This window comes from Polypterus senegalus, chromosome 13 (genome assembly GCF_016835505.1).
Source record: "Polypterus senegalus isolate Bchr_013 chromosome 13, ASM1683550v1, whole genome shotgun sequence".
NCBI lineage: Eukaryota > Metazoa > Chordata > Cladistia > Polypteriformes > Polypteridae > Polypterus > Polypterus senegalus.
Window position 1 is genome coordinate 66,542,586 of NC_053166.1, and position 21,431 is coordinate 66,564,016.

Here is a 21,431-nt window from a genome sequence, read left to right on the forward strand (position 1 = left end):
CATGCTTGCACACACCCATTTCGACTTATATTGTGCTGTGGCCTGGTACTGAAGATAGTCATATTATTTGTTTAATTACAAATTCAGTTATCTGTATTCGTTCATTCTTGAATCTGCTTATTCCATTGAATGGTCATGAAAGGTAAGAGACACAAAGCAAGGTGGGATGGTTCGCCACTATTTCACAACTTTTAAATTGCCATTACATGCAAATCTCATAGTAAACAAGAGATAACATAGAAAGAACAAAGCTAAACATGGCAAATGAGATATGAAAAGCATTAATTACCTTCATTTTAAGGCAGTCTTACATAAAAGGTCAAATAATCAGGTTTGTTCTCTTCATGTCTCTGCAAACCCACACAAACATGATGTCACAAGCAGCTTCATCTACTACAGAATCTAATCACAACCAATTATGATTTTACTTAAGTGCCTGGCTTTAAGGCAAACTAGAGGATGCAGTATGGCAAGAGTAAAATTAATTGTGGCAAAACAATGAAAGGAATTCCGCGTATCGAAACAGAATAAGGGTGGAGAAGTGGTTAGCATTGCTGCCTTCTAGATCCAAACAACTGGATTTGGAGGACTGCTTGGTCATCTACTCTGCAGTGTCTTTATGTTCTTTGATGTGTTTTTTTTTCTGTGTACCTCCTTCATGCAAATGATGGATAGATAGGGTTCTAGTATTCTTTGCTCACTAAGAACAGAATAGACATGGTTTATAAATTGTATCCTTTTCAAATATATTACTTAATTGTTGTACTCTAACACTTTTGCGATAAATTATGTATAGACATTTTATTTTCAGCAAAGAGGAACCTAAACCTCCAACATAAAAATTTGCACAAATGATTCATTCTTAGTGTTGCTATTTGCGGCAAGGAAACAAATCTTGAACAAGAAACCCTAAACTAGATCTTTCTTGGAAGTGCCGTTTTGGCTTCCTGTCTTAATGAAGCAGGGAACTGAAGAAGACTGCTGATAAACTGGAGCGTATTTGTACAGCAGGTGCTAGCGGAAACACCAGAAGGGAACGGATAGTGCATATTGTTAAATTATGTGGAAGCAAAACTAAAAAAACCAAGAGAGACAATTCACCAAAGGCAATCCACAAAACCAAAGACAATGTCAAAGAATACATTGCACAAGGTTCTTGCATTAATTATTGTTGCAACACTTAACTCACGATAATATAAATTGTTGCATTGAAATCAAATCCAATGCACAGATATCTGAAGATATGCGGTGCCCTCATTCATGGGCAGGTCATGATGACAGAGACCGTCACCGTCACGTGACTTCAGTGGCATGTGAACAAAAGTGGGAATAGTGACTGTAAACAATATGGCCATGGCCTAGCAAAAATCATCACAAAATGGTGTGACTATGAAAAAATGGAACATAAAATTGCATTGACAGAACTGCAATATAAAATTTTAAAAAGCGTCAAATGAGCCACAAATACAAAAAAGATGCAAAATAGTTTAAGAAATGCTAAAAATTTACACCACAACATAAGAAAACCCTTTTCTTGTGACAGAATTAGTTCTGCCTCTAGTACCTCAAACCTGATTACTGTGTTATCATGAAAGACCATTCTTATCTAACCATGACTGAGACCGAGTCTAGAAAGCAGCATCGAGAGAAATGATAGCATATTTTATACACTATAGCTGATGTCAAGTCATTTATTTAGGTATTTTCTAAAACAACTCCACGCTTAGTCATTTTCCCAGGAACAGGGATCCTTACAGTTTCTTGCCAGTAACAACCTGTCCCGTTTTTCTTTATTATTTTTTCCTGACTCATTGTTCTTCATCACCCTAAATGACAAAGTCCTGTTCTCCAGGTTTGAAAAATACAGTATATTCGAGAAACCTCTCTGCCTGAAAGCTATTAAAATGAGCAGGCCATTAAGATGACCTTTGTACAAATCCTAGGTGTTCTCAGGCTGCCAAGATTAAACCCAACTTCACACCTGACCCTTCTCTGTTTACAATCATTTTCGTATCTCAGAAAATTGTCACTTCCTCCCACACCTATTTGTGATCTTGTGCCAGAAAGCCTCAAATCTGTGAACTTATTCATGATGTGGTGACTCACACTACCCTGTGCTGCAGTGAAACTAACGGCTACAGAGCAACAAAGGGCAGATGGGAGATTTCTCAATCTTTTCAAACTCCTGTGTCTGCCTAGCCTTACTAAACAAGACCTATCATGTGCTGAGGCTTTAACAGGAAAGAGGTTAGCTGAATAAGTATTCATTGGTTTATTCTGGAAAGGTGATTGAATTAGCTGGTCTAAGTATATCAGGGTGGTACCAAGTTGAAATGGCATTGGGTAGCAAAGATCAGCTCTCAGATAGCAAATTTGAATAAAAAAGTACAGGTAAAGTAGATATGCAGTATACTAAACAGCCATCTTTTGCCTACACTTGTCTTAAACTAAATAACAATAGGGGCTACCCAATTCTGTTTTGAGTGCAAAAAACAGTCCTCAGCCCAATTACTTTTAAGCCACTTGTGAAAGAGGAGGCTGTAGCTCACCACTTGTTCACTTGAAGCAATTGCAGACTTTGACTAAAAAAGTATCAGATTTAGAAAAAGGTCTTCTAACTTGCAGCCTAAGCACTTTGTAAAGGGAACTGCTTGGAAAGCTAGTGCTGCATGTACATCTGCAAAAGTTTTTAATGTCCACTGCAGTCAAAACATTTTGATTCTCATGAAACAAGCAGTAGTTTTCAATCTTTTCCGTAAGTGGACCATTTTTAGTTTTATAATCTCCTCATGGACCGTTGGGGATGGGTCCCCTTGGAGTTTTGAGTGGATTGATTGTTTAAGAATACAAAGAAAAGTGGAATGCTTACAGATTTACTACTGGAAGAGCTTCGCGGACCAGAGACATTTCATAGCAACCGTCTTGCAGACCAGCAGTAAGCAATAACAGCGGTTATACAGTATAATTGCAATGCCTGACATTCCTCGAAATGGCAAAACATTTCTGTTTTAGTCTGAACTCACTACATCCATTATCTAACACAGCTAATTCAGTTCTAGGTCATAAGTGGTGGTCATTTCTAGCAGTACTGGATACACAGTATGGTCTAACCCTGAAAGGGGTGTCAGTAGATGGGAAGGCACTCTTACACACGCTGCCACTTGCTAGGTTTGTTAGGGGTCACCAAGCAACGTTAGAGTTACATCTGTGTTATCTGGGTGTAAAACCAAAACACGCAGAGAAAGACACTTACAGACTCGAAACAAGTGAAGCCCTCACTGGCTGATCAGGCCGGTGTCGAAACACACAACTGTAGAGCTGTGATGGTGCAGCACTAACCAGTGTCCCACTGTGCCACCCACTCAGTAAACAAAATGCACCAATTAAGGCATAATGATAACAATCAGAGAAAACATTCACTGCTTAGACATCTCAGTTTACAAATAGTTCTAAAACTAAGCCTCTACTGTCAAACTAATCCTTAGAGATGACCAACACTGACACTCAATGTAAATGTCCTTAAATGTCTTTCTTTCAGTAGCAGCATAGATTGCTTTTGCAAATGAGGATTTTGTTTGATTTGATAGAAAAAACAGTCTGTGTGTGGGATTGAAATTAATTATTAGTATAAAATTTCAAAACACATTGTCAATTATATTGTGACACAACTTTCTATTCAAAGCTATATAACTCAATAATTTTGAAATGAAAAGTGGCAGATCAGATTGAATAATTTTGCAGTGGAATGATCCTGCCATAAAAAATAGATAAAAGATAAAAACAAGAACTTACTTTGCTTCACCCCCTGTCTAGCAGACATTCCAGTTTTCTGCCAGTTTTACATGTAACAGCAAGTACTGAATGCACACCTTTTTAAAACAACAGTAAGCGAAGAGCTAAAAGCTTGGTTCCACCTCCTGCTTCTCAGCCTGCATTTAATGTAACAATATATATATAAAAAATGTTCCATTTATGCAAATGTTTAGTGATAAAATATTTATTGTTCCTACACTTGCTTTATTTTCCATAGTTAGATTTGAGATAGTTATGGGAAACAGTTCAGTGGAAGTTGATGAATATACAATGTTGCAAGGTGTGTATGTGAGTCAGTTTGACAAACAGAGCTCTAGTACAAAGCTTCAGTAATCTGCTGGACTGAAGTATTGTAATTACTTTGCAAAATATTTTTTGATGGTATATTATGAAAGGCACTGCTGTATGTCAAAAGACCATCAGTTAAGCTAACGATTTATCATTGATGAGTTTATTCTTACAAACCGTAGTTTGTTATAGAATTTTGGAAATGAATTAATTAATTGTGAAGTCTAACAAATCAGCATAGGAGACTGACGTATCTCTCATCAGCAAGAAAGAAATATGCCATACAGACACACATCTTTTTGTCCAGAAGGCAATTTATAGCTCTGTCATTTTATTTTATTTTTTGTAAGTGATATGACAGCCTGCCTCGCAGTTAGGAGACCCGGGTTCGCTTCCCGGGTCCTCCCTGCGTGGAGTTTGCATGTTCTCCCGTGTCTGCGTGGGTTTCCTCCGGGCGCTCGGTTTCCTCCCACAATCCAAAGACATGCAGGTTAGGTGGATTGGCGATTCTAAATTGGCCCTAGTGTGTGCTTGGTGTGTGGGTGTGTTTGTGTGTGTCCTGCGGTGGGTTGGCACCCTGCCCAGGATTGGTTCCTGCCTTGTGCCCTGTGTTGGCTGGGATTGGCTCCAGCAGACCCCCGTGACCCTATTCGGATTCAGCGGGTTGGAAAATGGATGGATGGATATGACAGCCGAAAGAAGAAGAAGAAGAAGACTGAATTTCTGCTTAAAATTAAGTTAGATACAGTAGGTGCTGTAATCGAGGGGATGAGAGTCAAAATTCAGTGCACTAAAAAACACACAATATTAAACAAAGACAAGTGTAATTAAGGCTATTAGAGTACTTAAAATTTAAAAGATGTCAATGTTGACAGTTAAGATGAATCTCACTTAGGACAAAAATTAATTAGCTAGCATACAGCAAGTAGGAACAGTACTGCAAGCAGACAATTACAGTGTAATGTGTTCTTTTAAGGTCCTTCCCAATATTTAAATAGAAAGTTATGGTACTTTAAATCCATGTTCCTTTGACCAACCACGTGTCCATCCTCACTGCATGTAGTATTCTACCAAGGATCAGGGCAACATAATAAGCATTTCGGCAGCAAAGAAGGATTAGGCCCATCCATCAAAGGAAACACACACACCTCAAACAACTGAAGCTGGAGAATGTGCAAGATCAACATGGAAGAAAGCCCAGGTACAAAATAGCTGTTTCTGCCATGGAATTGTTAATATTAAAGTCAAAAAATCACACTGAAAGTGAAAAATTCAAGTTCTGCTGGAGCTGGAGTGACAGTCAAGGCACTGAATTATCTTATTATTTTCTGAATTTGCTTTCTCAGGACTGCCTGAATTAAGTTATAATTTAATATACCTAGGGGCAGCATGGTGGCACAGTGTTAGCACTGCTCTTGCTCTTGGGTTGGTGTCCAGGGTCTACTCTGTGTGGAGTTTGCATGTTCTCTCCATGTCTGCATGGACTTGCCTCTCACAGTCTGGCAGAATGGAAACATTAAACTGGGGGCCCTGTCCAGTGATTGGTCCTGCCTTGTGCCCTGTGTTTGCTGGGATAGACTCCAACTCTCCCCCAGCCCTCCTCAGGATTAAGCAGGCTTGGAAAATGGTATGGTTTATGCCCTCTTGTCTCTTAGGATTTAAAAAAATTTTTCTTTCACTTTTGAAGTTGTAATTTTTCTTTCATTTTTTGTAAAGCAATTTAAGCTACTCTGGATATATGAAAATGCACTATAGAAATTAAACAATGGTGGCAAAACAAGCCTATCTTTTCAACCCTGGGTGCTGTGAAAGTGACAGTGCTTTGCTGGTCACACTCATGTACACAAACTCAGCCACTCACTTCTGGGAAATATTGAAGTACTAGTAAATACAGTAACTACTATGTCTTTTAATGCAATAGAAACAATTGACTTAAGTAAAGTCATACATTTTGGTTTTAAATATTGGGGGTGCCATGTGGAACAAAGTGTTTTCTGCTATTCAGTTAGCCTGTAAGCAATGCCCAGGTGGTAAAGCTAACATTTTTTTTTGCTCCAGAAGTGGTGATCACTACATAATATTAAAAAGACACAAATTTGTATCTTTAACAAAATTTTCAAAGTGTCTTGACTTCTATGAATTTTTTAAATGAAAGTTAGAATATGAATACTTACAATATAGAAATGCAGTTATGCTGAGACAACTTACATTTTCATATATATTTACATTAATTTGCTTAACAGACACTTTATTCCAAAGTGACTATTTAGGAACTAGTATTACATGGCAAAGTTACAAGCTGATCGTCACAAGCAAAGAGCTCAGAACAAAATGCAAGCTAATTATACTACCTTGGTTAGAAAAACCTAACAAAGCCAATATCAATTAGACACAAATTTACTGAGCAAGAGAGACTTCAGACATTTCTTAAACATATTGAGGATGTCAGAAATTTCAATGGAGGTTTGCAGCTTGTTCCACCACCCAGGAGCTGCACAGGAAAAGAGTTGATGCCATGCAAAGGATGCTTCATAAGATGCTGTTCATCAGAAGACCTGAATGGATGACAGGGAGCAAAAGCCCTCACGATTGTCTCCATAGACGCGCTGAGCAATTGACTTCTCTGTAGGCAACCATCCAGGATTTTAACTTAATTTTCTTTCTTTATAGTCATTCTTGTGTGATTTCAGAGACCAAACTCTGTGTATATTTATTTACATATTTGTCTACCTATTTATGTATGTATTTATTTAACGAGCTTCTGTAAAATGCCAAATTTCCCCCTGGGGGCAAACAAAGTTCTGTCTGTCTATTCTAATCTGTCTAATATTTGCTACTACAGGGAACCAGTGTAGTGATCTGAAAAGAGGAGTGACATATGCCCACCTTGCAATATGTGCTGCTGCCTTTTGAATCTTCTACAGCAGCTTGTTAACACATGCCAGTAGTCCTACCAGCAGAGGGTTGCAGTAGTCCAGATGTTACAAGAACAAAGCCTAGACAAGGAGTTGTGCTGCATACACCATCAGATATGGTCTGATCGTGTGGATTTTGTATAGCGTGAATATGCAAGACCAAAAGATAGCTGCAAATGGTCAGTGAAAGAAAGCTGGTCATTGATCACCACCACAAGGTTGCGTACTGACTTCATGGGTGTTAGTGATAAAGAGCCGTGCAGAACAGAAAGGGGGTACTGAATACACAGATGAAGTGAGGTAACAAAAAGGTATAGCTTTGTCAGATTGAGCTGGAGATAGAGCTGTTTTATCCAGATTGAAATTCGAGCGAGAGATTCAGAGATTCTAGATGATACCATGTTGTTTGGCGTAAAAACAGGTACAGCTACACATCATATGCTTAGCACTGATATGAAAAACAATAAGGCTAGATGATAGGGCCAAGCAAGGTGGTGCATAGAGATAAGAAAAAAGGGCCCAGCACCAATCCTTGGGGTAACCCCATGTTTGCCTGATGCATCCCTGACATCTTGTCTCTCCAGGACACATAAGAATGATGCCAGGGTCAGAGAGGGTGGCAAAGATGCCCATCATGATTTTCAGCAATTTGACAACAGTGTCACTATAGTTCTCCCATGATGGATGCTCTGCTCATTGAAAAGTCTGCAGTGGAATATTGTCTCAGATGCAAGCCTTTAGATAAACTCTCCTTTTTACTCTGCACTACTAATAACAACTTGTTATTGCAAATAATGAATAAAAACAAACAAATGTACTCTAGTAATGAAAGCAGCAAATAATTTATAAGTGATAACAGAAGCTGCGGTGGGCTGGCACCCTGCCTGGGGTTTGTTTCCTGCCTTGCGCCCTGTTTTAGCTGGGATTGGCTCCAGCTCCCGTGACCCTGTAGTTAAGATTTACCGGGTTGGATAATGGATGGATGGATGAATGATAACAGAAGGCCATATTGTATTTACACACACTTACCAATGGTTCACGTTAAAAATATGGGATGAACCTTATGGAGTGTGTGCTTTAGTACTTGTGTTTCCTCCCACAGTCTAAAGACATGCAGGTTAGGTGCATTGGCGATTCTAAATTGTCCCTGGTGTGTGGGTTTGTATGTGTGTGCCCAGTGGTGTGCTGGCGCCCTGCCCAGGGTTTGTTTCCTGCCTTGTGCCCTGTGTTGGCTGGAATTGCCTCCAACAGACCCCCGTGACCCTGTAGTTAGGATATAGCAGGTTGGATAATGGATGGATGGATTAAGTCAAAAATCATTTCTCAGCAAGAATGACATTTGAAAAGTTCAGTTTACCCAGGCTGCAACTTAGTACAGAACACTTTTTTGGCTTTTTTATGCTGAGTGTCTGTTTCCTCCTCTTACAAGGTAACCATCTTTCAGACTTGTTGGTGCACGCTCTAGTGAGCTTCTGAACACCAGCACAGCTCAGGTTTCAAATTTAGCTCTTTCTCTTTCTTTCTTTTCCTGTATTTTCTTGTTGAAGTCAAATCCATATCACAAATGAACTGGAATGTTAATGACAAAAAACATGCTAGTATGTATAGAATTATTAGAAATAGCAGACATTTTCATAAAGTGAATAATACAATTTTGCAAGTAATACTATATTTATTGACTAAACTCCTGTAAGACTGAGTCTTACTCTGACAATTCTTCATGAACCTATAAGGCTCAATGACATCCAGTCCCTTAAAACTGTTATGTTTGTTTGCATATAAGATCTTGGCCTGTCGAGAAGAATGTTCTCAGTTTTATCTATCTATCTATCTATCTATCTATCTATCTATCTATCTATCTATCTATCTATCTATCTATCTATCTATCTATCTCTTTTAATAGAACTGGATTTCTAACATAAATTTAAGAGAGATTTAACATATATTTATGCTATTTATAAATACTTTAATATGTTACATTTTGTTCAAAATTACAGCGTATTTACAAATTTCACTTTGTTATCAAAAATTGATGAACCAAGCATGAGAAGTGACATGTAAGTGAATGACACTATACGTTTTAGTTACATAAATTCTTCTGTCCATCCACGTGCAAACCCGCTTAACTCATTTCAGAGTCATAAGGTGCCAGTTCACTCAGTTTAAGGTTGGTAATTAGTCAAAAACGCACGTCTTTGGGATATGGCTGGTATTCAACTAATATGAGTATATTTACTCATTTATGCTAACTTTTCAGAAATTAAACCTATTTATTCAAGACTAGATAAAAAAAATGCATTAGAAAAATTAGTGTCATTTTAATAGAATATATTTATATTGTAATTATGCAGTGTCAGATGCTCAGTTAGTGGTTTTAAATTAATTGATATTTCCGTTTGTATTTTAGGCAATAGATTGTGAGTGTATGTCTGCGTGTGTGTGCTTGTGCCAGTATAGTTTATACTGAAATAACACTCCCTTTGACAACAATTTCTAGGTGGATAAAACAGAAGGATCAGCAATCAACGTTCCTCTTCCACACCCAGCTGATGGAGAAACAATTAACTATGTCCTGAAAATGGGAAGAGTAACTTTATAACTTGCTCAATTAAAACAGAGTGTCGCTTTCAGCTTTCAGCAAATCTCAAATACTTGTTAGACAAGACTTTTAATATGCACCAGTACTCATGAGCTCATTGCATCTAGCTCCTAAAACATTAACATAGCTAAGTACTTTTTAAAATACATTTAGTCATACGAGTTCATATCTTTGAAACTATTCAGAAATTGTTCTTTTCTATGTTAAAGTGCACTTCTACTAACTTTTTTATTTCGTAAAGGCTTAACAAGTATCAGGATTTCACAAACGTGTACTATTTAATCTGATCTATCCTATTTTACTTTTTATTTTGACGTCCTTTAATGAGAAATGTTCAGCTATACTATTTGCAGTCTAGACTAGAAGACAAGGCATGTCAGGATACAACAACTCGAGATTCTTCTAAGATTATGAGTTATCTGTCTCTTCTGGTTCATAAAACCCCAAACAATGTCCATGTATCACATCTCTAGTGAATATTTATCTATAACAACTATATTTAACTTTAGGATCTTCCTGCTTAATACGGTTTTCAGACTATACTTAGAATATAGCTATAAAACTAAAGGAAAATACATAGTTTAAGTCATTTTCTCAATAACATACACTTATACAAGGCACACTTCATAATTCATTATCCATCTACCAATTCTCCAAACTTAATTTTTCCACTACAAGGTGAAAGGAAGCCATCGCCTACACCTTTAGAATTATGTGCAAGGCAAGACCCCACCTTGGACTGTCTATTACCGGGTACATTCACAAACACTCTCACACTCGGCCAATTTAGACTCGCCTGTGAAGCTAACCTGCATGTCTTTGGGATGTGGGAGGAAACTGAACCCCTCAAAAAATGCAGGTAGGTAAAATAAGAATGTAGAGAACTGAACCCTAGTGTGCTAATACTTGCACCACAAAGCAACCCAAAAACATTCACCATTATCAAAGTACTCATCGTATGACATTTTAAAAATCCTTAACTGCTTTTATATAAAAAAGTACAGATGATAACTTTCCATGTTAGACCAGCATGGCAGTTACAATAACGTAAGTAATAACTATTACAGAACAATTAACAATTGTGAGACAAGATCATTTATCATCTTTTAAGGAGAAAACTTAATTTTGTGCTGTCTATGTGAAAGGCTATAATGTTGTTATCAGTGAATACCAAGTACACCATAATGAAACCTCCTGCTCCCGACTTCTTTAGAAGAACACGCCAGCATTTTCTTTTACCCTACAGCATGTCTTTGAGGTAGCCTGTCATCCTAAAATGCCTTTAAATAAAGAAATGTTTTTATTGTCTTCAGTTTAACAAATGTGCCTGTCCAAATATGTGTACTTTAGGTGTTTGTGTTGTGCCAGTATTTAAGTTTCAAAGCCCAGGTGTTTCTGTCACTTCTGGACAAAATATCACTCTGTTCACCAGATCTTTTCAGTTATGTAGCCCAGGATCTGGAACCAAATCTCTTAGAGATGTCCTCTACCTGTCTAAGCTCCCGTTTTAAAAATATTTAGTGCTTTAGTGTTTAGTTTTGTGCATCTATTTACTTGGGCTTGTTTTTGGTTATTAAAGCAGCTAGAAAAGGTTTTCTGCCTGTCTCTGAAGATATTCCAAAAACCAACACAATGATACTTTTATTTAAGAAATTAAGAAATGCATTAAAACATTTGGGTGGTCATCATTTAATACACAAGTTAATAATTTGATCCTCAATCATATGTTTGCCTTATTACATACTTGAGTCATTAACATTTTGTTTTCTGTTAAGTAATAATGTAAGTCACTACTAAATAAGTCATGACAATTACTGAAAGTTATAATTTGTCTGTTTCTTTACAGAGAAACAACTAAATCCATTTTAGAATCAGCTCAATCCAGATCAGAGGAAACAAGTGTAACTTATATTTAAGTGTAACCAAATGTACGTTTACCAGAATATTTACAAATGGCAGCTGCATTGTAATCGATCATCTAGTAAATCCACACATGCTGTAGAGCAAGAGGTTGAAGCTCTGTTTTGTTTTATGCAATAAATGAAATGTATTTCCATTTATTGTGTCAAAGCTACTGTGCCCTTTAAAGCACATGTTCACAGATGGAATGATTTATAATTTATAACCTGTGCTAAGATAACCTCTGGCTCTGTCTATATGCATCATAAAATATTTCTTAGTCTCAACAAGTCTAAAGTTGGCAATTAAGTATGAGAAAGAATAATAAATTATGGGAATCTGCATGCAAAATTAGCTCAATGCACATCTGAAATAACTTCTGAACAGGCCAGTTAGAAACTGTACAATAACCTTCAACATTACCGGGTGAGTTGCAGAAGAATCTTGAGTGCCAGCTTCTCCCTTCACAGAGCTCTCAGTAGTAAATTCCCATTAATGCCGGCTGCAGTTTCATGTGATCCCATACTAAGTTGATTTGTAGGTGCCTCCCGTGAAACAGAGGGAACAGGGCTTAACTGCCGCTGCTCTTCGACTACAACTGAAGTTTCTATTGGAATGGCCCTGTCCCCTCAGGGTATCCATACACTCCCTGATCCACCTGACAATGTCCCCTCCTCCTCCTCTCCTGCTGCCTAAGGGAGAAGAAGGAGGAGGAGGAGGAGGAGGTGGATTTTATCACAAATTGAAGGTTTTGCATTTGGGCTGAGGCCAGAAAATGTTCAGCCAGCTAACTTATGCATGAATAGGACTGTAATTTACTTTCTTACCTCTTCAGATTTAAATAAGGCCACTGAACCTGAACTTCAGTGCAGAGCATTCTGTCCTTCTAAGCTCCTACAAATTAAGCATGTATTTTTAAGATTAACTTTTAATCTAAGATTAACAAGTTTTGTCTTTTGTGTTTTAGTTGCAGTATTGTTAAAAAAATTATATAAAAGTAAATAGTGATGAACTACAGAATGAATTAAAAAGAATGTACGCAGGATCAAGTTTATTATTGTAACTGACCAAAATGCTGTTTACATGTAGGGCCATTTACATCAAACAGCTAAGCTAAGGATATGAAATATCTAGGAGAACATGCAATAAGTTCCTAAATCAGTCACCACATGGCGGTGAACACGTTGGAATAAAGTATTTCTGTCAATCTTTAATGGGCTATGGGGAGCTAGATGCACTATATATAAATTAATAAGGCTAGAAAAAAGCCTGGATAACTGAGGAGTGGGAGGAATCCAAAGCACACGTAGAAAAAACCTAAATGCATATGGGGAGAATGTAAAAACTCTAAACTGGATCGAAAACTGAATCAAGCTCAGAGGAATTGTGAGGCCATAAAACTATGTCATCCTGCCACCGCCTCTGCATATATCGTAACTAAAAAATCAGGCAAGCATATTTGTATCTATCATTATGTTTATGTCATGTCATTTTATAACCCACTTAATCCACACCGGGGTTGCTGGAGCCATTTCCAGCTAGCATAGGGTGCAAAGCAGGAAGAAACTCTGGACATGGTGCCTTCTTTCTTTCTTTCTCTTTCTTTCTTTCTTTCTTTCTTTCTTTCTTTCTTTCTTTCTTAAGAGGTCTATACTAGAAACTTTACACTTGCATAACATAAAAAAGGAAATACATTAAACAGTAAATAATGAAATTGTTTTTTGTTGATTAATTGTATTTTATGAGCTTTTACCCAACACTCTAATGTTCCTTTTCATTTTTCATGCGCATATGAAGACTAGAATGATTGGGGCAGAAGATTCCTGTGTCGATAAACTGAGAGACAGAATCTTGAAGTAGTTTCTAGAGTGATACACTGTAATCTTTGTAAGTGTTTATAAGCACCCTTCACAGACCCACTAAGGCCAATTAATCACCTCCCATCCCCCAAGCCCCAGAGTGAAAAGAAAGAAAGAAAGAAAGAAAGAAAGAAAGAAAGAAAGAAAGAAAGAAAGAAAGAAAGAAAGAAAATTTGAACAGAATGATTTCCCTCACTTTATATATTCCAATTGTCCTAGAAAAGTACTTTTTTCCATTAGCCACTACTTTTTATTCAATTATTTGCATAGTCAACATATTCAGGAACACCTGGATGATCTTTTCCAGCTTACCAGTTAGACAAGTTTTCCACTGCTAATAAGTCAACAAGTCAACAGTTAGTTCATTCAGTCTACAGTCTGCAGAGGATGCCACTAATGAAAGACATTCAGGGGTCAGTTGTGCTGTGCCAGGTTTTAATATACATGATGGTCTCACACATTTTTCCGAGAGCTGGTAACAAAGTGACCCCATCAGTACGGTTCACTTCTGTTTGTTTCATGTCAACTACCACTGACAATGGTATTACTTGATGCTTAGTTAAAGCTGCTATTCCATTTGAGAAGTGGGTCACCAATAGTATTCTAAAGAAAGGTGAAAAAATGCAAAATAGAGGAGATTCTTTAGTACTGCATGGCTGGCATGAAGAAAATATTTAAAGAGAAATTGTAAAAGGAAAGAAAAATATATTTTAACCTTTTGTTTTATTGCACAATGTAGCTGTTCCCTGTTGTATCAATCTGCCAATGAAAACACTGTCAGAAAGAGCTTTATTTGGGTTATCTTAACATAAGATGCAGATCCTTACAACTGAACCTCTGAATTCCAAAGTGACAAAATAGTAGAATTTCAGTCAGCAGCCTAATAGTTTTAGATTTGAGCATTTACCCCTTGGATCACCTCCACTACAACACATACTGTACACTACTTTTTAAATTGTTTTAGATACAGATAAATATATCATTACTCAGTGTTATAGAATGATCTCAGTATCAGATCTGACATTTTGCTCTCTACAATTAAACTGAAATGAAGAAACACTTTACTTTTGGTGCTTTTCAAAGTATTTGAATTTTTACAATTGATATGACAAATCTACTGCCAGCATTTTATATATTTTTGACATTATAGAAAATATGTCCCATTGACTGAATTTTAAACCATAAAGTTGTAGGTTTGGGTTGATCTACGTTCCTACCCTCACCTATGGCCACGAGCTTTGGGTATTAACCGAAAGAGCAAGATCGTGGATACATGTGGCTGAAATGAGTTTTCTCCGCAGAGTGGCTGGACTTTCCCTTAGAGATAGGGTGAGGAGTTCAGTTATCTGAGAGAGACTTGGAGTAGAGTTGCTGCTCCTTCGCATTGAGAGGAATCAGTTGAGGTGGTTCGGGCATCTAGTTAGGATTCTCCCTGGATGCCTCCATGGGGGGGGTGTCCAGGTATGCCCCACTGGGAGAAGGCCACGGGGCAGACCCATGACATGCTGGAGGGATTATATTTCCCGACTGGCCTGGGAACACCTCGGGGTCCTCCCAGAGGAGGTGGCCCGGGAGAGTGAGGTCTGGGCTTCCCTGCTTAGGCTGCTGCCCTCGCAATCCGACCTCGAATAAGTGGTTTATAATGGATGGATGGAAGTTGTAGGTTTACACCCAGCCTTTAACTTGTTGTAGCACCTTTAGTAAATCACTTAATCTGTCTATAATCCGAATATATACAAACCACCATGTTTCCTTACCTTGTTAAGTATTTTGGAGTAAGAAAAGACACTCTATAAATAAAATGTATTATTATAGTCATTATTATTATTATCATCATCATCATCCATCCTACTTATTATAATACATAGTTGGAGTCAGCAGAAGGCATTTTATAGGAATAAGCTCTGTACAATGTGCCAGAGACGGCTTGCAGGGTATACTTACACTAACACTCACACATACAGTGACAATTTAGAAATGCCAAGCCGTGCTAAACATGCACATCTTTTTTTAAATGTAAAAGAAATCAGAGCACCCAAGAAAAAAGCAAACAAACACCATGCAGACAGTAACAGGGTTGCAATTCAATCCTAGTTTTCTGGAGCTGTGAGGTAGAAGAAGCATCTATACAACTGTACTGCCCTTGCATTACGTTATTTTTCTATTTATGCTTAATTTATGAAATTAAAAGCATATTTTACTTAATATATTGTTTGCTGTACTACAGATAGATGCAACTCCTTTATCAAGTAAGCAAAAATGTCTTTATTAATAGCTTAGAAGAGCCATCAGAAATCACACACATTTGCCAATCTACATGTGCTTTGTTAACATGTAAATATCTTAAGACAGTGTATCCTGTAGCATCTTGTGGATTGGGGTTTCAGTAGTATGAGGAGTAAGAGCTGCCTTTCAGTTTCAGTGTTTGCAGAGTAGTTGTTCACCTACTTGTTTTTCAAGTCAGATCTATTCAATGTGGGCTTTGGATTCCGCCATGTGTGGGTTTGCCTCCTCTCCTGTTTATGGTTTTAGGATTGAAGAGTATCAAGTTTAGGAAGATAAGAATTGTATCTCTTTTGTTTTCAGGTGATATTGTACTCTTGGCTTCTGTAATCTCTAGTTTATTCTGTTTGGAGTAGAGTGCACTGTGTGGATTGTTCCCTGCGGGTAGGTGGCAAAAAGATGCCCCATATGGAGACGTTAAAGGACCTTGGGGCTTTGTTCACAAGTAAGGGAAATGGCTGATTGAGAGACTGATTTTTATAAAGAAAGTAGGTTGGGAGACTTCTTAAAAGAAGGCAATGGTGAAGCAGAAGCTAAATCTGCAAACAGATCTTTTGATTTACCAATTATTATATTTCTCCATCCTCAACTATGGTTCCAAGATCTGGGTATTGACTGAAACACTAAGATTGCAAATACAATTGGTTCAAATGATGTTCCAGCGCAGGGTTTTCTGTACTCATTCTTTACAGTAGAATGAGGACCTCAGCAATATAACAGGACTTTGAAAGTAGAACTGCTGCTTCTTTGGAAGTGGAGTGGAGTTCTTTGGAAGTAAGTGGAGTGAGTTGTTGTGGGCATGTAGTTTGAATGCTAGTTAGCTGGTGCTTCCCACAGGAAGTGTACAAGGCACAGTCTATTAGAAGAAGCCGTGTGCTTGATGAAACAAATCTAATAAACAGGTTGTAATGATTAGTGGCATAACATGTAAGTTGAACCAAAGTGACTAAATGAAACAGAAACATCTGTGTAGAGAAAACAAAACTCTACAAAAACTTTTCAGTACTGAAAAGTGATGTTGCTGTAGACTTGGCGTTTTAACTTTCAAATTATACAATATATCATAATTGAGCATACTGACAAGAAACAATTTGGTTGTCCTGGAACATCAAGATCTCTTCCAAGCAGAAATTTCACAGCAGAATGGGGTTTCAGGATCCAAGCCTTTCCGCAGAAATATAAACAATCAGTCAAGGCTGAAGACTAGAAACACAGTGGCCAGCCATGGAAACTGAATGCTTCAAACAAGAAAAAACACCAAACGTATATTTACCATACAAAATTAGAAAATGTCAACCACCACTAACTTTTAGAACTTGCAGAAACCACTGTGACCCTAGTATATCCATCTACAGTCCAGAGATGTCTTATCAGCAGTAGTCTTGAAGGAAGAATTGAGACCAAAAATCCACTTCTCCAAGATGGAAATAAAGCCACATACTGTAGCTCACTTATGCATGAAAACACAAGGAATGGAGTGAGAAAATGGTAGAAGGTGCTCTGAACTAAATAGTTAAAATTTGAAATTTTTGACTCTAAAAGAAGGCAGTCTTCCCACTTAGGGGCTGGACAATGGTACACAGATGAATGTCTTCAGGGAACTACTGAAGCACAGTGGAGGTTCCCTGAAGGTTTAGGGCTGCTTTTCCGCAAATGAAGTTGGTAAGTTGATTAAAGTTGATGGCCCCTCACTACAGAGAAGTACAGGCATATTCTTATCCATCAAGCTATACCATCAGGGAAGCATCTGATCATTCCCATCTTCAATAACCCCAAACACAATCATAACAAAACTACCTGTACTGAAAAAAGGAACAGAGAATCCTGAAACAAATGGTATGGCCTCAACTGAGGCCTGATCTCAACAATATCAATCTAGTCTGGAATTACTTGCAGAGACAGAGCAACTAAGGGAGCAAAGACTGCAGTACCTTTATCAACTGCACAACAGTGGACCAAAGAGAATTTCTGCTGTTTTTAAGGCAAAGGGTGGTCACACCAAAGACTGATTGCCTTAATGTTTTTTTCTTTTTACTGCACTTTTTAGGAAGCATATAGATTAATAAAAACTATGTACTGCATTATTTTTTAAAGCATTCCTGCTGTTCTCTCTCAAGTACCTAAGATTTTGCACTGTACTGTATATGTGAATGTCTATACATAAAAAATTGACCTAATAAAACTGTATACATTTATACACATTTGAGTGATGGCTTTTTCAGACTTTTCTGAAATTAGCTGCACTGCTAATTAGTTTAAAGTTTTAACGAAAAACTAAGTAATCTGTAACAACAGCATTTATTTTTCTTGCTTGCAGTAAATATGACTCAATGATGTGGAACTGAACTATTTTGCATCAAACCAATTGGAATACACAATGATATTTTACAATACCATTTAGTTGTATCTTTTTATTCTTCTTGAAATAAGTTATGACTTTAGATTGAACTTTGTGCATTGTTATGAAACTGAAATTTATTTGTTACAGTTTTTTTCAGTTTTCTGCTTTCCTTTTCAGTGACATAGTGGTGAGATCATGTCCATCTGTCTATCAGCAGCTGAAACCATATTGATTCCTAGTTAGGGAGCTGTCCCTGTGGCCTTTGCCTTTTCTCAGGATGAATGAAGCTTTTTAATTGATCATGTGTAAGTAAGACACAGAATGACCTGGCATCCAGTCCAGTGCTGGTGCCAGACATATATGAATTATAGGCTTGATTGGCTTCATGCCCATGCATCCATAAAGAATGAGGGTTAGTACTTATCCAGTTATGAAAATTAGTGTGATAGGGCTGAACACCTCCCTCTGTAATTGGATCTTGGATTTCCTGACAGAGAGGCCCCCAGTCAATTTATATTGGCGTCCACACTTCCAAACACTGAAGCTTCTTCTTCTTCTCATGGCTACACAGTTACACATAGCTCAAATTACAACATTGATAATGACATGAGGGTGCTGGATTCGACAAGCAGGGATGACGAATCAGCATATAGAGGGGAGGTGGAATAGCTCGTCATTTGGTACAGAGTCAAAAATCCATCCCTCAACGCTGACTTAAGAGTTAACTGTTGACTTCAGGGTAAAAACCTGGCCTGACTCCATCCTGGTCTGTGGAGATTATAAATAGGGCCAAGTCCCTCAGTGTGCACATAACTGAGGACCTCACATGGACTAACAATACCACTTCCTAAACTAAGAAAACCCTACAGATACTAGTCTTTGGCAACTGAAGCAAGTAAGTTTCCTGTCTCCCATTTTCGCCACGTTTTACAGAGTCACCACTGAGAGTGTTTTGACCAGAGGCATTCTGGTTTGGTATAGCAATTGTAGCATGGATGAATAGAAGAGATTGCACCACAATAGTGAAGTCAGTGGAGAATATTTTCAGGGTGCCTCACCTTTCTCTCTAAGACATGTTCTCCAAATGCTTTGTCAACAAGGCCTGCTTGCATTGGATTCTTGATTCTTTTGATATCAGGAAAAAGAAACTACAGCATTAGAGTCAGATTTGTCAAGTTAAGCGATGGCTTTTTCTCCTGAGCTGTCGGACTCTTGAACACAATGTGTCCTCTCCCAATGATCTCCCACCTTACCTTAACATCTTTCTCATGATCTCTACTTCCAGTTTATACACAAGTCACTTTATTTATCTTGTCTAAAGATCAGTCACTACAATGACCTGTGGAACTTCCACTTAATGAATCTCTGTGTAATTGAGGCTGTAAAATTGTATTGGTATATTGTCTATTTAAATATGCATGATTAAACACACTGTCTTGTTTTATTTATTTGTGCGTACACTGTCAGTTTTTTGCTTTGTCATTTCATTTCATTTCATTGTATACTTGTATGTGGTTGAGATAATAATAAAGTTTAATGTTGACTTTGAACAGTGTTAAAGTGTGTCTGAGTCTGTCTGCATCCCCAGGTGATCTTCATGCATTCATGTATTAAGGCCACAATTCTGTTCTGCCCCAAGAAGTTTCTGCACATTAAATTCAGAACATCTGCCTTAGGACATAGTATGGCTTTTAAAGTGCAAAAAATGTAAACAATTTGAAAAGGAAACGATACTCATATACTGCCTTGAAGCCATTTTACAGTTAAAACTGTTGACTAGTTAAGTAAAGTTTAATTTAAAAATAAATAACAGTAGGTGTTAGCCATTGCAGCTCTTTAAGAAGTGATTCGGTAAGAACACACGGAAGTAAAGCATTATTGGGTAAATTGTGCCTTGGAATTATAATCAATGGTATGACTATAGGAAAAACAAGTCAAGTGCTCTCACGTACACTGTTCTCAAGCAATCACTCATGAAGATATTCACTTTCATTGCATACTATATGCAGAAATGTAATCATTAGATTATAAAAAGCATAAGACTATCCTTATTTTATACTATCACCATTTTTATTATATGGTACAGTGGTCAAAGTTGTAACTTCTTAGCTTTGGAGCCGAGATTTGAATTCCAGCATTGTCACTCTCAACTAAAAGTTTACACATTTTCCAGATTTCCTCTGAAGGCCCCAGTTTGTACCCATATCCCGTATCCCTTTGACCTTCCAATAACAGAACCAGATTTGGAAACTCAATTATTTGATTAATAATAATAATAATAACATGTTATATGTACTCATTACTGGCCTCAGCATGGAGAAGTAACAGTCTGTTGCTTAAAAGAATTGCAAGTTTATATTATTCACATGCAAAATAAGCTCATAAGAAGGAAATACAATACTGTCAGACACCATTTACATTTCCTTATATAAGATAGAATGAAAACTATTTGACTGCATTTAATTTTTATTACTTTTCAGATTAATCTTTGTCCTAATGTCCTTCTGACATAATCAGAAATAACCTGCTGGATTTGGAAGGAGACGTTAATGTGAATTAGAGGGTTGATCACGGGAGATTTTATCCAAAGATAAAACGGTTTGGTCAGTTTATACTATTTTAAATGGAATATTCATGAACATTAACATTTTCAGACAATTTCCTCTTTTTGTTCAATAGAATCCTAAATCCATCTATAAATCTTGGATACATTAATTCTTTAATATACATATATGTCTGAGTTATCCTGATTGTTTGGCAGCTTGCAGAGTGCTTTTCCAGAGCTTCAGTATACTGTACTGCAGAATAAGACAAGAAATTAGTCAGTCTAGGTATTGAGTTGTATGGTGAGTCCTGAGAGATATTATCTCCTCCTGTACACTTTGATACTTTAGAATTTAACTACCCAATATTTAGGCTCCAGATGCCCGTGACCAATTTATATTTTCACAAAATGCATTAATGGTTTAATGGATAAATTTACCTAGATGATGATACTGTTGCTTATTTTGATATGCATATATTCACAAGGTGTAAACACTTTAGTTCCCATGAGGCTTTGAGCAAGAATTCTAGGGCTGATTTGGATAATCTTGGTTACTCTAAATTAGAGTTGGCAATTTGGTAGCAGTGTTTGAATTGATAACAGATATTATAGTTGTGATATCTTAATAAATTACTTTTTCAGCAAAGAACCCCATTAAATCTGAACCTCTACTCAATAAGGCAAAACCAACATTATTTAACGATGGTGATGGACAGCATAATGATGCAGTGGTTCATATTTTCTGCCTAGATGTTGTTTATGTGGAGTTTGCACTTCTTCCTTTGTCAATGTGTGTTTGCCTCACATACCTCTAAAGTTGTGCAAGTTACGCAAAACTAAGTAAGCTCTTCAATGGACTGCCCCCCTATCCAGAGCTGGCTCCTAATCT

The 21,431-nt window shown here is 37.3% G+C and overlaps 1 protein-coding gene across 2 annotated transcripts in view; it reads right to left on the reverse strand.

Moving 5' to 3' along the window:
- fat2 (FAT atypical cadherin 2) overlaps nucleotides 1–12,111 on the reverse strand; it is a 183,669-nt gene extending 171,558 nt beyond the window's left edge. The window contains exon 1 of one of the 2 annotated variants that reach the window (XM_039773858.1): nucleotides 11,938–12,111. The gene's annotated coding sequence lies outside the window, so the exon portion shown is untranslated. Of the gene's footprint in view, nucleotides 1–3,792; nucleotides 3,825–11,937 lie in introns of those variants that run through there. The other variant, XM_039773859.1, reaches the window with a different exon arrangement.
- Nucleotides 12,112–21,431: the final 9,320 nt, after the last annotated feature.